General features: G+C 47.5%; 1 long non-coding RNA gene across 1 annotated transcript in view; it reads left to right on the top strand.

Moving 5' to 3' along the window:
- LOC148221834 (uncharacterized) overlaps positions 1–18,053 on the top strand; it is a 44,630-nt gene extending 26,577 nt beyond the window's left edge. The window contains exons 2-3 of the long non-coding RNA XR_015807364.1: positions 15,429–16,281; positions 17,830–18,053. This is a non-coding gene — a long non-coding RNA (uncharacterized LOC148221834). The remainder of the gene's footprint in view (positions 1–15,428; positions 16,282–17,829) is intronic.
- Positions 18,054–18,334: the final 281 nt, after the last annotated feature.

Below are 18,334 nucleotides of genomic sequence, written 5' to 3'. Positions count from 1 at the left end.
CCCGTGTTAGGTGCTGCCATCGCTAACCGGAGCCGTCCCCTTCCATTTCCTCAGCCCCAGAGTCTTTGTTTCCATCACTGACAGCAGGAGCTGCAACTGATACTGGAAGACGAAAAATAATTATTTTTTTTTTCAGATCCACACACAGAAAACCTCTGTGAGCCTGGGGTGCCAGACGCTGCTGATGCACCCCAGGGTCTGCAGGAGTTGTGTTTGAGATCCTGCCGTGAGCTGAGAGCCCTCTCATTGCCCAGAGGGGCAGCAGGGCTGGGGGTCCAGCACCCCCCGTTCTCCCGAGCACGAATCCCAATTCCCACAGTGTTGCCTCAGCTAATCGCTGCCTCAGTTCTCCTCTCTTGTAAAATGTGGGGGTAATAACTGTGCATACCTCAGAGAGGGCTGTGAGGATTCATTAATTAAACGATGTTCGGGAAGTGCTTTGAAGATGAAAAGCCCCATATAAATGCTGGGTGTTACTGGTGCTTAGTGAGTACCTTCACAGCCACAAGCAGGGTGTGCCTGCAGGAAGCAGAGCCATAGGCTGAGGCTTATGGCTAAGTGCCTTTAAAAATAAATATGATCAGTAAATGCTCTAGGGAGGTCAGCTTCCCTCTCCTCCCCCTGGGGCTGAGCTCCCACCTCAAAGGAACTGGGGTTTCTCTTTGCCTCCTCCACTTCTGGAAAACCAAAAGAGGTTTGGGAGTGCTGAGGAGAGAGCTGGATTGGAGTTGTGGTGATGCTGGAGCTGAGACAGGCAGGCAGGCAGGGTGCTGTGAGCCAAACAGGCCCAGGAAGCCACGAGAGGCACTGTCCCGGCAGGGCAGGGAGCGGGGACAGGGAACACAGCTGTCCCCAGCAGACCTGTCCCCAACAGAGCTGTCCCTGACAGAGCTGTCCCCAACAGAACTGTCTCCAGACAGAACTGTCCCCAAACAGAGCTGTCCCCAAACAGAGCTGTCCCCGACAGAACTGTCCCCGACAGAACTGTCCCCGACAGAACTGTTCCCAACAGAGCTGTCCCCGACAGAGCTGTCCCCAACAGAATTGTCCCCAGACAGAGCTGTCCCCAGGGCCCTTGGACAGGGCCAGTGCTGCCATGTGAGGGCCAGAGTGCCACTGGCACTGTGGAGTGTGCAGGTGGCACAGGCACTGTCACGGTCACTGCAACTGTCACTGTCATTTTCACTGTCACTGGTGTGAGCAGATGGAACTGTCACTGTCACTGTCACTGTCACTGTCACTGTCACTGTCACTGTCACTGTGGGGTGTGCAGGTGGCACTGTCACTGTCAATGTCACTGTGGGGTGTGCAGGTGTCACTGTCTCTGTCACTGTCACTGTCACTGTCACTGGGATGTGCAGGTGTCACTGTCTCTGCCACTGTCTCTGTCACTGTCACTGTGGGGTGTGCAGGTGTCACTGTCTCTGTCACTGTCACTGTCACTGGGGTGACCAGTGCTGCTGTGACTGCCCTGCTCTCCGTTAATGACATGCATGCTTTGGGGAGCCAGAGGCAGATCTGTACTTGCTGCTCCGTGCACCTGTTGGACTGAAAACACAGAAGCTGATTTCCTCTTCTCTGTGCCCCTGGAAAATCTAGTATTTAATATTCACCTGACTAGGCAGAAAGAAGAGAAAAGGGATTTTTGATTAGGTTAATTGTTTTTAATGACAGCCTGCCACATTTGACAGATCCCTCTTGTGAAGCCTCAAGACAAGAAACCTTTTCTCCCAGATGCACTCTGAGTGTTTCTGTATTTTTTAAGGTGAGCTGAAGTTTTATTTTCAGGTTTGGGCAGGGAGATCACCTCTTTCCCAGTTGTCCCCAGGTTTCTCGGGGAACACCAAACCTCAGTAATAATGTGTGAACTGGGGGAGATGTCCAGGGGAACTAATGGCAGAAACTGGTAAAGGAGAAGCTGCATTTCCTGGCCTAAACTAGCCTTGGTGACTGAAAATTAACGACTTAATTGTTAATTGAACCAGATTCAAATGTTTCTATAAGAGATTGAGGCAAAAACTGGACATTCTTCTGAGAGAGGTGTGTGAAGTGCTTCAAAAACACGTGATAGTTATTAAATGATATATAACACTAAAATTCATCAGATATATTATTAGTGCTCTATAATCTAAAATTATACAAAAAAAGAACAGATAAATACCTGAGTCATGACTGAGGCTGAGGCCAGAGGGTATCTATCACATCAGGAACTCTTATTGATGGACTGCTGAAGGATCAACAGCAGCAAGGGCAGGACAGACATCCTGGGTTTGAGAGCACAGACCTGCAGGGAGCAGCCAGGGATTAACAGGCTCTGCAGTCTGAAGGGAGTTTCATTTCACCTGGAAATAAATATCCTGGAATGCCCCCTTGGTTTGTCCCTTATCATAAAGCCTGACCGGTGGCTTGGGCAGGCTCTGGAACACAGGCTGGGACACTGGCCTCAAATCTTTGTGCCTCAGTTTACCCATTGATCAAGATGATAGCCTTCCCATAGTGTTGTGGTGATTAATTATTGATGTTAGTAAAACGTTTTGAAGATGAGGAGTGCTACATGCTGGCTACAGATCTTACTTACCTCAGCCTCATAATTAAATTTTTTATATTTACATAATGAGCCAGTCATGGAAGAGGTGCAGAGATGGTCTCTCCTGGTGGACAGATTCTTACAGCTCAGTTATCTCTGCCATTATCACTATCTGAGTCGAATCAAAATCCTTTTTTTTTTTTTTTTTCCATGGGGAATCTGCTTTAGGAGTGAGCAAAGCCCACATGCTCCATGTGAGACTCCCTGCATGGCAAACAGCCACGGGACCTTGGCTAATTTCAGTCCCTGCCCATGAAACTCACCTCACCCAGAACTTGTTTCAACTTCTCCAGCTGTTCTTGGCATGTGTTGAGATTTCATAAAGTTGATGCCATCAACTCCCACACATATGGCAAGGCAGAGTGAGAGAGAAAACCCACACACAGTAACTAATATATAGGGAGAAGAGGTATTTGCATGGGAGAGCACAAACATGAGGCTCTGCTGCTGGCTGCGGCGGCTCCTGCCTGCTCATGGAGATGCAAAGGGATATGCAGATGGGGAGGGAGGCTCACAGAGCCAGTGCACAGCTCCAGGAAGGCACCTGATGCTTCCAGCAGGGCCCTGCATTAGTTGTGGTGGCCAGCAGGGTCACTGGCACTGCTGGCCACGCCGGGAGTGGAGCACAGGGCTCCTGGCTGGGCACAGGGCACACACGGCAGCTGCTGGGGAGTGCCCGGGGGACACACGGCTGCAGGAGCTCTGATCCACAGGGCAATCCCCCATTGGAGTTAGTTTTGCTGAGGCATTTTGCCCGTGATACAGAAGTTTTGTTCTCTTTGTGTGTCCTTTTTCCTTTGGAGGCAAGTGCATAATTTTTGAAACTTTCAATGAGACTCGTTTTCAACCCATAATTCATTATCAAGATGACACCTAATTATTGTCAATTTACAGTCTCACCCTAGTTAGGAACAATCTGGAAACTGCAGGCAGAGGAGAGTCGGTCCCAAACACAGAGTGCAGGCAGTAACAGCCATTTCCATACACACTTTTACATCTGGGCAGGTTTCCAGGGGAATCCATGCTTGTCTCCTAGACACGACTTCAGGAGAGGCAGAGGGGTTTTTTTTCAGCACTGAGCTCTCACACCAAACTTCTTCTTGGCAAACTTCTTCTTGCCAGTTACAGGGCAGCAGTTTGGAGTAGTGGGGATAGAGCCAGGCTGGGAACGATGCCAGGGCTCAGGACAGCACAGGGGGATGAGATGAGCCTCAGGCTCCTCTGCTCACTCGGCCCCCAGCACAGGGGGTGGGAATGGCCCCTGGACACCCTGGCTGGGTGGCCATGAGTCACTGGGCAGTGCCCTCCCCTGCCAGTTCTCCCCCTGAGATCAGGATCTCTCCTGGCAGCTCCTCAGCCCCGTGCACCTGCAGTGGGAGCTGGGCAGAGCAGGGCCCAGCCCAGCACCTCAGCTAGTCACTCATGGGCTGCACGCTTAGAAAGCATTTAAATCCGTTTTATAGTGATTGGAAGGCTGCAATGAGATTTTGCTAATTAGCTCATTGCATACTCAGTGAGCCCTGCAAAATCTTGGCCACATCGTGGGGTTTATTGGACACCAAGTATCAGGCTTTCCATTTCCTCTTCTATTTATATTCTCTGTTCAAATGAAAACCACAAATCTTTCCAGGTGACCTGTTTATTAAGTGAATTTAGAGCACTTAACATTTGCATTTATTAATTTTCTAGAAAAACTGGTATTACTAGTTACTGAGAACTAACTGCTATCTCAGATTTCACTGGATACCAGCTGCAAACCTCGGTAATAGGACTTTGGTGATGATTAAGCCAATGAGGTGATTTTTCAGTGGCACCTGTAGCCAGCTCCAGCTTTGCAATGACCTGTGAGCACTCAGCACCTCGGACAACACCTCCAGAGCCCCTGGGCACACCAAAGGAAATGCAGCAATTCCGTGCGAGCAGGCTGTTCACAGCTGTGTGCACATCTGTTTATGTGACCTGGGTGTGCATCCTGACCCCTGAGAGCGGAGGGAATGGCACCTTGGAATGATTTGTATGAATTGCATGTGCAAGCACAATCCCAGAGCCAAGTCCCTAAAGCTGCTTATGTCCCAGTACATGAACACGATCTGATTGTATTTTTTTTGTAAGAGTGTTTTGGTTTCTGAGCTCAGGCCCTGCATTCTGAGATGCCCTTTTCTGAAGAAGAATCTGTGGTACCTTCTTCCCAGGCTAGGGCTCACAGTCCCCTCTGCACTCTGCAGTTTTGTCCTACATTTCCCTGGTTGCATGATCAGAAATGCTCTTTCAGTAATTTCATCTCATTTCTTTTCAGTAATGACAGATCTTTTCTCTGGGCAAAACCACCTTTCTATTCCTTTACTGGGTCACTGTTAACTCTTCTACACTCTACATAATAACACTGGAGATTTTTTGTAGATAGGCTTTCTGCCAGTCTCCTTCATAAAAATGAATTACATCTGGAGCAGGTATGAACTTGGAACAATTCCTACCTCCCAGGTAAAATAACTCATCTGATGCATAGACATACCATGAATCCTGCACAGACTAAAGAGCCTGGGAAGGTGGAAGGAAATTTTTCTAATTCATAGCTGAATTTCTTCTGATGAAGGACATGTACAACCAACTGCAAGAAAACAAATGATTGTTCTGATTATTTTTCACTGTAGGAATAATTGGTAACATTGTTCTTCTTGGCAAAGATGAATAGTTGGAACCAGACTATTTCAGAGAGACAAAATATCCACAGGGAGAGATTTTTGAGGCAGTCATAGGATGCACCCTACAGAGTGTGATTCTCATGACATTAAAGCTGTGCTAATGGTGAACTTCTAATGAAGAGAGAAATGAACCTGATAAACACAGCGTAGATGTTCTATGGAAAGGATAATAAAAATATCACATTTTAGGCAAGGTCTGGCTCTCATTGGAGCCAAAAGGGGTTGAATTCATTGAACTTATCCAAAACAGGAAAAAGAATTTATGAGCGTGGAGGATGAAGAAGCACTGCTGTGAGTCCGAGCCACTGAATAACTCCATACCACAGAAGAGAACCCCCAGAGTTTTGCAAGAGTAACTGTTGTGTTACTTTGTGGAATTCTCTGATCCTTTGATAATGTTTCCTCCTTTTCACAGCAAAATCCACACTGCTTCTTGAAAGCTTTTAGAATATTTTCCCTTATGCTTTTATCCTAGGGAAGGCAGGACCACATTTGGTATTTAGGACAGGGAGCTGGCAATCTGGATTCTTTTCAGCTTTGTCACTAACCCGTGGGATGGCTTTGATCTGCTCATTGTGCAGCACCACTGGGAGAAGCCCTGGGGAGTCTCCTGTGCCTCAGGAAGGGTCCAGAAAGTGCCACCAAAGGCACCCCCTGTGCAAACCTGGCATTGCCAGCCCCTGGGCTGGCTCTTTGCAGCCTGGTTAAACCCAGTCCCACTGCTCAGGCTCAGGGTTTTCCTTTTCCTTAACCTGGTTAAACCCAGTCCCATGCTCAGGCTCAGGGTTTTCCTTTTCCTTAACCTGGTTAAACCCAGTCCCATGCTCAGGCTCAGGGTTTTCCTTTTCCTAGCCTGGCATCTCCAGGGGCTGCAGCTCCACAGCTTTGGCTTCACTCACCTCTCCCCAGGCAAAGCAAGTGTTTATTTAGAAACAATTCAAATTGAACATTTAGATACTAGACTGGGAGGAAGTAAACAAGCAAAATGTAAAGTAAACAAATATAAAATATTTCAATTCTGGCTTCAGTTTTGCAGCTGGGGCCAATCTTTTAAATGTTCTCCCCTGGAATCTCAAAGAATGCCCACGTACTCAGGGACTGGCAGCCATTGGTGCCAGGCTGGACACACACTCTGCTCCAGCCTTCTTTGGACAACCCTTTGAAGTTCTCCACTCTTTTATTTCCTAAAATTGGTCTTTATAATATAAATGGGTCTCTAATTGACTTTTACCAAAGCCAGCAGCAATGGATATTTCAGCAGTGGTTCCTCTGGGTTTAGACCTAATTGACCAGGAGGTGTGTGCCCTCTATAAATACACCTCTGGCCCTTCCTGGGAACCAGGTGCTTTATTATTTCTGCCTTCCTCCCAGCCAGCCTGCTGGCTACTGCTCCCACCCACTGAGCTGCTCCCTTTGTTTCTTCAGCCAGAGTTATTAATCCTATTCAAGACACTGCTTATACACAGATGCTATGAACTAATGGCTTGTGGTGTTACCAGTTTCTTATAGAGGTCTGTATATGCTACTCTAGATGAATATTGATTATTGATTGGTAACAGTTGTTCTGACAGGACTTGTCTATGAGTGCAGTAATTCCTCAGCTCCATCCTGTCTCCCAGTTTCAGTCTAAAAGCCTGAAAACCCCCCAGAACTCCTTCATTTTTACTGCCTGCCGTGGAAGGAGCCCTGAGCACCTCGAGGTTCTGTTGGCTGTGCTTGATTTTGGGAGCTTTGTTTGAAGTGGGGCAGCTGTCCCTGGGTACCCCGAGATCCCCCTGACTGCTGGGACGTGGGGTCCTTGCTCTGGGGGATGAACACACTGGAAACAACGAGCTAAATAAAAACACGGGCTTTTTTTTCGACTTTAAAATGAGACTTTCAGTTTCTAAAGGCTGGCAGGGAGTTCGTTTTGAGTCAGTCTTTGTGTGGTCATTTTCATTCTGGAATGAGAGTGTTCTTGCACAGAATTACACTAAAATGTGTTGTCAAGAGACATTGTCTTTTGTTTCCATGAGTTTGCAAATATTCCCAAACAAGTTTGATGTAAGCCAGAACGTCCCAGCTTTTTATCTTGCCGAATAAAAAGCTTCTCCCTGAGCACCAGGAGCCCTGGGCTCGCTCAGGGCTGCTGGCATGAGCACATTCCTGACCTGGCAGTGCCAGGCTCGGGGCCACAGCCCTGGTGAGGTGCCCACAGCTGCTCCAGGGGCTCTCCCTGCAGTGCTGCCACAGCTCCATGTCGTGAGGAGACTTTAATGAACTTTCTGAGCTGCCTGAATTCCTCTGATGAAGGGCATTATATGTGTACGGTTTGTTTGTATTGTTGCCTAATTATGAGCAGCAATTAAGACTTCACACCTACAATTTGTATTCACAATTTGTAAAATTCCCTCGCCTGGAGTTCTCTACCACTGCTGCCAAGGAGGAATACAGCAAATTTTATTCTTTACCCCGGTGCCACAGAACAAAGCTCTTCAGCAGCCTCACGGCTCCAGCTGGCAGCACAAAGGCCCAGAGCTGAAGCTGCTGACTCGGAGCCACTGTGGCTTACGTGTCCCTTAGCTGGGCTTGTCCTCCCCTCAGCCAAGGGAACGGCAGTGACAGTGCCCAGGCGTCCAGCACGCAGCACCAAGCCTGGCCCTGCACATCCCCAGCCCAGGAGTGACTGTCCCACAGGATGGACCAGCCCGGGCACTGCCACTGCAGGGAGGAATTTGCACAAAGTGATGGTGTGGGAGCATTCTGGTGCTTATTCACTCCTGCACTCCCCAGGTACCAGCAGCTGGCAGTGACTTTCCCAGGAGCTGGCACTGTTCAGGACTTCATCGTGTTGCAAGCACCAGCCCTAATCCATTTAACTGTGTCCACACATGTCCTGAAATGATTTGTGGGATGGGGAACACACTGAGCACATTTGTACACATCCAATCCCCAGTTTAATAAACGTACCTTTGGAAACAGTTCTCCTGTTAAGGATAAAGGCAATGCCATATTTTATTTTTTTTTTTTGGCTGTTCTGCTGTGCTATTAGGCTGGGTGGGGTTGGGCGGTGGGTGAGCAGGAGGGAGCAGCAGGAAGGAGCAGTCAGCCCAGCTGTTAATGGCACTGTTTGGGAGCTGCCAGTGCTGTGCCACAGCAGCCAGAGCACAAATGCCTTCCCCAAGCGTGGCTCTTACTCATGGGAGAGCTCACCTTGGAGCCACAGGCACTGACCAGGGGTTCTGAGCTGTGTTATTAATTGTGTTGCTGATTATTAATTTTATTGCTGATTCTGTACGTTGTGATCAGTCAGAGGCAAAGCAGAGCATGGCAGCATTGTTTGGACAAACACAACAGCACCAGTCCTTCCTTTGTGGATGGGTCTCCTGGAAAATGCTCATTTTCTGACTCTGCTGGGGAGATTTGCAACAGCATCTCGGAAATGTATTCCAATGGGAATGTCTCCAAATGGTGACTATAACACGAGTATAAAGTATTGCTAATAAATTAATTGACTTTGTGTTTTTTAGCTGGAAAAATAAACCCAGACTCATGTTGTTTAAGTGAAACTCAATTCAGCACGGGCAACATCAAGAACACAGCTAGGATAAAAACTACCACACAGTAAATCAAAGAACAAGAAAAGTACAAGGCTATTAATGCTTTACTATAACATTCCTCACAGCCTCTCTGCACTGGGGATAACTGCAAGCCAACATTTTTCAACTGTCCTAAAGAATGTGAAATGTAAATGTTTAGAAGAATGTTTTTGTGCCAAGCTGAGAGTGATCATAAACATCAGCTTCTAATAGAAACATTTTCAAAAGATGCGCTCCGTGCTGCCAGCTTTTGAGAGCAGCACCATGTAAATTAGGTCGGAGTCTCCTTGGATTCCTGACACTCCATTGCTGCCTTTTAATTGCCAAGAATTGTTGGATTGATGCTGTGTTTGAATTTAAAGTATGAACTGCAACTGTATTAAATACACTGCTTAGATGTCATGTGGATAAACAATAAATCACCTGCCTGGGATTTGTTTTGGGGACAGGACTAAAGAAAATCCTGAGGGAAAGGAAGCCCTGTTCTAACCATGACCCTTTATTTCTTTCTTTATTTCTGTGGCATCACGAATGTGCCTGGTGTTCTGCTGCCAAGTGGAGTTTATGGGATGGATGCAGCCCTGCCATGTTAATGATACACCAGGAGAGAAGCGTGACTTACCCTGAGTGCAGCCACTCCACCCTGAGCTGCAGGGAGGGGACAGTGCCCATCACCGTGCTGGCACTGAAACCCTGCTCTGACAGCACACTGCTCCTTCCCAGTAACCTCCTCCATCAGTCAGCACCAGACAATCTCTGCCAGAATGCTCAGATCTAGGAAAATTAAAAAGCCTTGGGAGCTGTAACCAGTTTCAGCTGACTGGTTTGGTTATTTCACCCTGAGATTCCAAACCAATTTAAATTCTATAAGTGAAGCATTTTAGCTTTGGCATTTCGAGTTTCAATTTTAGTTTAGTGCTTAATTATATTTTTGAAACCCCCAAAGCAAAATTAAATATTTGGATCAAAGTATCAAATGTCTTTTTTGTCACTGCTGCTAGTGAATCCAGTTTAGTATCTTGCTCGAAAAGGAGTCATCTCTGATCACCACTCAGACATCTCCTGGTATAATCAGTGTTCATATTCTTCCACTTCCATCATCCATGACAGCAGATGGTCACTGATGACAGAAGGGTTACACATGACTTGGTTATTAGTGGATCGTGGTTAGAGATCTTTGCAGGGTTTATTTTGATAAAAGCCTTGGAATAACTTCAGGAAAAATCTGGTTTTAGATAAACTTACCAGGTTTTACCTACAGCCTGCCACTTGTCTGGAAGCAGATTAAAAGGGGATGTAGAGAGGGCAGCTGTAGGTACCAACCCCAGGTGCTCAGAGCAGGGCCCCAAATCAGGGCTGCTTTGGAACCCCCACTGCAGAAACAGCAGAGAAGTCCTGGGATTTCCTTCTCCAGCACAGCAATACATCTTTGGTTCATTCCTCTCCTCAGTTTTGTATTTGTGCTCTGGGGTGTTCACACACTCCATTTACAGGCTGCTGGAGGAAGTGTGGCAGGCAGAACTGTCCATACCCAGACTCTCCATAACCCACCTGGGAACAGCTGAGCCTGACTGCAGAGCTGCTGGGAAAAGCCAGGAGGAAACAAAAACACACAGTCACTGTGAGCAGGACATGTCCTGCATGGGTGCAGGAGACATTGAATTAATTCCCCCTTTTTACTGTTTTGATTTGTTCACAGAAACAAATGTGATATTTAGATGGAGTTAGAGCCTGTGTGAAAGAAACAGAGACCAAAAATGATCAGGACAGGGAGGAGACCAGTCAAGCCTCACAGCATGGAAAGATGGGAAAGGGACTGAAGAGCAGAGAATAAGAGGATGTGAGCTGTGCTTGCAATGAAATCACTGGGAATTCTGCCACGAGAGCAGAACTGAGTTGTTCTTTCAGGTATGAGAAGCACTGAGTGACAAACACAACTCCCATTAAGAGGTTAGGACAGGAAGCTGTTTTCTTCCAGGGATGAGCCAAGAAGCTGCAAAAGCTGAGTCCCCAAATTTGTGTGTTCAAGCCAAGCCTTGCTTCCAGCATCCCCTGAGGGTGGCTTTTCATTCCCATTAGTATCTCTTGTACTCCTTCCACCTCTGCCTTGATTTCTCCTGGCCTTCCTTCTCTTTTCCATCTGATCAAGGACTGCACTGCAATCTAAAGCACACAGGAGTCAGAGATATCTTTGCATTGTCTTCAGTAGCCTTTGAGTCAGAGAAAGGAGGTCATGATTTTTAGGTTTATAATTTGTTTTGCAGATAAATCAGGATATTTTGCTATTGTTTTGATTTGAGCCTCAGAAAGCCCTGGAAATAACAGAGGCAGCAAATAGATAAAACCAAATTCGTGCCAATGGGACAACCAAAATTTATCATCCCAATACAAGCAGGTCTTGGTGCAGAACTAGAAATGAAGGCTAAGTCCTGACTTCCCTCCTTGTGCTTTTACCATTCCAACATGCAAACTCCCCCAAAATTACCATAAAATTGTGCAGGGTAGCAGCCAGCAGAGACCAGCTCTGCCTGGCTCCTAGGAGCCTGCCAAGGCTGCTGGGATGGCCAGGGAAGGGACACACAATTCATTTCGAGAAGGTTCCCTCCCCCGCCACCCCATTTTTGTCGTCTCCTTTGTGGTGGTTTGTGAAATGCTGGGAAGGAACAGCACAATGAAGAGAAAATGTTCCAAGGAAACCAGGCTGCTCCATGGCATTGCCCAAGCAGCACCCAGTGTACCAACCACGGAGCTTTGCCTGGCAGTGTGGGACACACATGGGGACACGACTGTGCTGGCAGGAGAACACAGGGCACAGAGCACAGGGGACAGAACACAGGGCACAGGGCACAGAGCACAGGGGACAGGGCACAGGGCACAGAGCACAGGGCACAGGGCACAGGACACAGGGCACAGGGCACAGGGAACAGAACACAGGGAACAGGGGACAGAACACAGGACACAGGGCACAGGGCACAGAGCACAGAACACAGGGCACAGGGCACAGGGCACAGGGCACAGGGCACAGGGCACAGGGCACAGGGGACAGGGCACAGGGCACAGGGCACAGGACACAGAGCCTCTCCATGCCAGCTGAGCCTCTCCCTCACCCCAACACAAATGCAGGTGCAAATTTATCGAGTCCAGAAATTTTTTTGCACAATTTAGAGCCATAAAATGGGAGCTGCCTCTGAGCATTTGGCTCTTCCTCTCCTGCAAGTTTGGGCCAGATGCAAAAGAGGACTTAAGCACTTACAATTCCATAGGTTACTCCCTGCTCAGGATAACATTTCTTCCAGTACCAGCAGCTTTATGTCTGGACATGCCCAGAACTGCTGGGATCTGAGCAGCTTAGTGCAGAGTTCCCACCTAAACCCCACTGGGATCCTCGGAGGAGGAAAGGAGCGTCCCTTTTCCCAAGAGAGCCAGGTCAGGAACATTCCAAAGCTGCTGCACACCAGCAGGACCAGTCCCCTGGCGTGGTGCAGTGGCAGCTGCTTCCCTCTGAGCTGGGCGGGCAGCAGAGCCCTGATGGGGCTGCAGGGCTTGGGTGGCACTGGGAGCCCAGCAGAGGGAGAGCCCTGGGCTCTGTGGTGTGAGGGTCAGCTGGGATGGTCCAGGAGAACAAACATCCCCTCCAGGAGTGAGACAGGGAATCTGAACATTTCCAGCACAAAGAAGAAACAAAAACTCCAGACCCTTTCAAGGAAAACATAAATGGAGTGAATTAGAACAAAACCAAAACAAAACCAGAAAAACAACCAACCAGAAAAACACACCACCAGAAAACTGAAGAAACCACAGTTATTCTGCTGGTTAATATCATGAAGACATGATGGTACTTGCAGCTTCCTGCTTGGACCTGGCTTGCTCCAAAGTTATTTTGTGTGTTAATCCTGTGGTTTAGATGATGAAGATTAGGTCTGAGTGAGCTGGTTCAGATAAAAGGGGGAAAAGCAGCAACTAAACCTTCACCCAAACTCCAACCTAAACTTTCCTAAGCTTTGAATAAAATAAAAAAAGTATTAACTTTTCTTTATTATTCCTTTGTTTTGCAATTAAGATTTTATTTGTAAGTACTGTTATTCATCAGCTACAGTTATTCATTCAAAGCTTTGGAAGTCACAGTGCTGTGAGGAGGAGAGCTCTTATCCCTGCAGACACAAAAACACTCATTCCAGGCTCACAAAATTATCTTTCTGCTACCCCTCCTGAACTTGGCTTTTTAATGGAACTGGGATTTTTAACCCTAGTTACTGCTTCCAGTGTAGCTTCCACTATACCCTGCAAGTTCCTGCCCAGTTTTGGTTTCTGAGCATCTTGGCCTGGAATGTTCAGTTACAGATTTCCTGATAAAGATTCCAGCTGACAGCCAGCAATTTGGCCAATGTTCCTCAAAAAAATAGGAATGTAAAATCATGTTCCAAAACCCAGAAATGTGTGAGTGATTGATTCTCAAAAAAAAAAAAAAAAAAAAAAGAACTTAAACCCAAAACAAAACAAACAAGAGCTGCCTGCTGCTTGGCAGTTTTGAAAATTGAATTAAAACGATGTTATTTTACTTTACTATGTAATACTTCTCAGTACCTATTTTTAAATGCTTACCTCAGCCAATAGAACACTTCAGTGCTTGATTAGCACAAACCTGGCACGCAGAGCACCAGGGAAAAACACACTTAGTGCTTCTATTCTCAAGCTGGACCACTCTGTACAGATGTCAAGTACACACATGACAAAGCCAGTGCTTGCTCCTGTGCAAAGACACTGGGCATACTGGTACATACTGGGCATACTGGTCCATACTGGGCATGCTGGTCCAGCTCTTGTAGCTCCTGGCCTCATCCTTGTGCTTGTAAGGCACAGGCAGAGCCTGGCAGCTCCTGGGGTGCTTGGCAGCACTTTGCACTCACTGTGAGCCCCTGGGTTTGACTGCCCTGGGGGGACTGGGCTGCAGGAAAATCATCATGGACCCTTCAGGAAAATCATCATGGACCCTTCAGGAATGTCGTCATGGACCCTTCAGGAATGTCGTCATGGACCTTCAGGAATGTCATCCACGGACAGCATCTCCTGAGGCAGCTGCACCTCGGTCCTCCCAAGGTGCAGGCACAGAAATGAGAGTTGATGTGGTGACCTGGCCCCCACAGCTCCTCCCTCATGGGACAGCACGTGTGTCCCTTTTGGGACAGACCCAGTGGGACCCACCTTGGTCCTCCCAGCATAAATGAGATTCTCAAATTGGAGTCTGGTTCCTTCACTGTTCCACGGGCAGGAGGCAAGAGCCTCCAAAAAGAGGCTGAGCTTCCCAAATGGTAAGAAAATGAGGATTCTAACAATTCAGGAAGATTCATCCAAGCTTCCCAGCCCTAAAGCTGGTGAAGTGTCACAGGAGGGTACAATTCTGCAGGAAGGGCTGTGTGGACACTGCTGCTCACACCTGCAGCCACTGGTTTGGGGTGGGAGCTGCAGTCTGTGCCAGCTGCTGTTTGTGCAGGGCTTTGGTCAGGAAATATTCCAAATGGGATGAGCGAGCCAGCTCCAGAGAGCGACTTCCATCATTATAAGAGACTTTGATTAACATTTGAACTTTCTGAGTGCTTATTCTAATTCAACCACAGACTCTTCTGAGAGCTCAGCCATCACTAATTAAGACCTGCAAGGATTTATCTGTGGTTCATCTTTGCACTTGGCAGCTTTTGCTTCAGAGGGACTGAGCACTGCAAAGTGTCAGTGCTGGGAATGCCCCTCAGAGGGACCAACCAGCCCCTCACCTCTGTGATAACTGCCTTGCCCCTTCCATGGCTGGGAATGCTTCTGTGTGGCCTCACATTCAGGGTGAAAACAAATAACCCACTTCAAAAATAAACTGCCCTAGGAAGTGTCTTTGAAGATTTTTTAATGCCAAATTACAAAAACATAACATGCAAATGTAAATAATTTCCCCTGCAATGAATGCAGGAAATAAAGAAGTGGTATAAACAATAGGGAATTGGACAGGTCTGTTTTATTTCCCTTCCTCCCCCATCTCCCCCACGGTGTGATTTAATAAATATTAATGAAAAAGAGAAGGAATAACACTTATCTAATAATTTTTCTGCTTTTATTTTCTGATCATGCCTAATTTAAAAGTGTTTTGGGGTTACATTTAGTCATATATGTGGTTGTTTGAGCCTTTTATTAGCCATGATTCATTCTGCATATCAGCACAGAGTGGAGCTCATGCCTGCAGTGTGTGTGTGCTCCATGATGCTCAGTTATCTGAGCCTGCCCCGAGCCATCCAAAGGATGGATTTGCATGGACACTGCTCCCCTGTGGAAGAGAATGCCAGGAATGACCGGTCTGGTACCACCTGGCCAGGTGAGCTTCCATTCAAATAATGCACATGCCACCAAAACAATTCAGATCAAAGCTCTGCCTTTCAACAGAATTCAAATGTAAGGACTTCTAAAGCAATTTTAGCAGTTGGCTTTACAAATGAACTTATGTCAGCTGCTCTGTATGATGAGTGACTAAATTACTCCTGTATCTAATCTTATCTCCCTATCTGTCTGTCTGTTTTTCAGCATTTCAGTGCCCATCACCACATTATCCAGGCGCCACCATAAGATTAAGAAGCTCTGCAGTGACATTCTCAGCATGGTCTGTTCAAAGGTCATTAGCAGAGCCTTTCATACTGGAAAAGCCTGGAGGAGAGCTGGGAAGTGAGCCACGGGAGGAGAGGAAAAGGAAAAGGAAAAGGAAAAGGAAAAGGAAAAGGAAAAGGAAAAGGAAAAGGAAAAGGAAAAGGAAAAGGAAAAGGAAAAGGAAAAGGAAAAGGAAAAGGAAAAGGAAAAGGAAAAGGAAAAGGAAAAGGAAAAGGAAAAGGAAAAGGAGGCAGCAGCTGCTGGAGCCTCTGTGGTTGTGCTCACATCTGGATGTGCTCAGGTGGTGCTGGAGCCCAGAGAACTCGTGGCAGTGGCCTTTGTGCTGCTGCAGGGACTGTCACACTCGCTGTGTGCTCCTGTCACCTCGGACTTTGGCTCACGTTGGCTCTGCTGTCCCTGTGTCTCCTCAGATGCCATTCCCATGCCGGGTCTTGCTGATTTCTGTATGCTCCAGCCTCAGAGCAGGATGTTTCTCTCAAGATCCCAAGCAGAGGGTGGGCACTGCAACTCAGGAACCACCTTCTCTGCGAGGCTATATTGGTTAAATTTTATTTTCCTCCCAGTGGGCAAAGCCTTCCAACTCTCAGTGTTTAAAGAAGCCAGGAAGGGTGGGTTTAATGCACACAAATCTGCACAGGAGCCATGGAATGAGGAGAGAGGACTTTGTGCCAGGAATTCCAGTCCTGCTGCCACTGAAGCTGGTGTCCCTGGGGACAGCTGAGACCTCGTGTCCGGGGAGGTGACACTGCCCATCCCTGAGGCTCTGCTCCAGGTGAGTGAAAATGTGAAAATGTGCCAAAGCTGTTTTTGCCAGTGCTGCTGGTGAGCAGCCTGGCTGGCTCTGAGGGGCCAATGGCCCTGTGCTGACGTGGTGCTCAAACAAACCCTGCAGCCTTTGTGCCCCTCTGGGGCAGCAGCAGCCGGGGATTCACGCTGGGGGATAAAGAGGTGGCTCCAAAGGGAGAAGGAAAGAGCCAAAGCTGGAAGCTAACCACAAACCGTGGGTGTAAACGATTACCAAAGGCTTCCAGTAACTCTGCTATCATCAGAGACTGGCTTTATGGGTATGGCCTCAAGAAGTTTCCCTCCACTTAATTAAAGAGGCAGATAAGTATCTAGGTGGAGTGTGCAGATAGGTTCTGAATGAGTTATCCACTAAGGCTGGTTCGCTGCACCTATTGTTAAAGCCAGAATATAATATCAGATTAATGCATTATATTTGCCTATTATAGCACTATGTCATCATTATATGACATGTTATAATTAAAGCCCTGCATTAGAAACAAAACTATTTGGCTTGGGATAAGTTGCCTTTATGACTTCTGTGGTTATGATTTCCTCCTTTTCTTAACCCCTTAAAACTGCATAATATAGCTATTTGTAGCTGTATAAAGAAAGTTTCTAGTTTCAGATTCTAATCTCAGCTAATTCAATGTAAATAAAGTCAAAATCTGGCACATAGGCTTTTCCTGTGTCAGAATATTTGCTGGTAGAGGGAAATCCACGTTGTTTGGGTTGACAGAGTCCCAAAGATGGGCAGATTAAAGAGGAGAGTGCCTGACTCTCCATCCTTCCCTGTCGTGCCTCAGCTGTCCCCACCACTCCTGGGTCTGTCCCCATCTCTCCTGGGTCTGTCCCCACCATTCCTGGGTCTGTACCACTCCCCAGCACTTTTCAGGAAGTTGCTTGTCAAACCCTCACTCTTCCTTTTCCTTCCTGGAACTACAGGAGTAAAAATCAGTTCTTGGAGCAGTTTGTGGGCGCAGCTGCCGGGAACCCAGCGCTCCCCAATGCAAACCTGGAGCCTGGGTGTGGGATCGCTGCCTGCCTGAGCTGCGGCTGCCACTGCAGCTTGGGTAACTGACTATGCTAATGACTTTAATTAGCATTTGCATATGCACGCTTTTCAATTTCAGCGCTGGTGACTCATGGGGGTGAGTGCCAGGCTCAGCCCTGCTGCCAGGCTGAGGAGAGGGTGCCAGCAGTGCCCCTGTCCCCCACCAAATGCACAGAGCAAGGGCTGGCACCAGGCACGGTGGCATTGCCAAAACTCACCAGGCTGGGGCTGCTGCCCAGGCAAACCTGGCAGGACAGGGAATCCTCCTGCTGCTCTTTGGGGGCAGCATTTATTATCCAATATTTTGCAATGCTCTTATATAAATCTAATTGATGTGTTTTATGTCACTGGCTGGAGTGTGAGCTTGTTTAGTTTGGAGATGACCACTTTAATGAGGGGAATGACGAGGGGACCCTGCCACTGGCCAGGGGTGACATCCCACTGTCCCCATCAATCCCTCCCTGAGAGTTTATTCTCTTGCAGTGCTGGTAATTCAGTCATTTTCTTCCTGATTCGTGATGACCTTTCCCCTGGACTTGCAGAGGGCTGGATTTGGCCTTGGAAATTGGCTCGTGCACCAGGAACTGTTTTGTCATTTCTGTTTCACGTGGAAATGTGCATTCTCCTCCCTGGGCAACTTCTCCCAAGCAGGAAGGCCCCAGCTGTAAGTGCCAGATGTGTCAGATCGTCAGGCTGGGGCACACACACAGAATGGAGTTGCTGGAAACACGTTTTTAGCATTTCATCTAAAATAATAAAATTCCTACATCGAGAAGTAGACAAGTAAGAACGTTAATATGCAAAAAAAATTTATTTTAGCGTTTGCTTTGAACAGATATTTACCTGGCTTTTGTCACTGTTCCCTGCTGAAGGGAAATTCTCCCTCTGGGTCACTCAGCCAGGTAAGGCACTGAGCTCATCCCACCGAGGCCAGGGGGATGTGCTGGGTCACACTGGGGCATCCAGCAGAGCCCTGCCCAGTGCTGCT

Source organism: Sturnus vulgaris, chromosome 17 (assembly GCF_052056855.1).
Source record: "Sturnus vulgaris isolate bStuVul1 chromosome 17, bStuVul1.hap1, whole genome shotgun sequence".
NCBI classification, from domain to species: Eukaryota; Metazoa; Chordata; class Aves; order Passeriformes; family Sturnidae; genus Sturnus; species Sturnus vulgaris.
The sequence above is the reverse complement of the archived record's forward strand: the minus strand, read 5'-3'. Positions and strand labels throughout refer to the sequence as shown.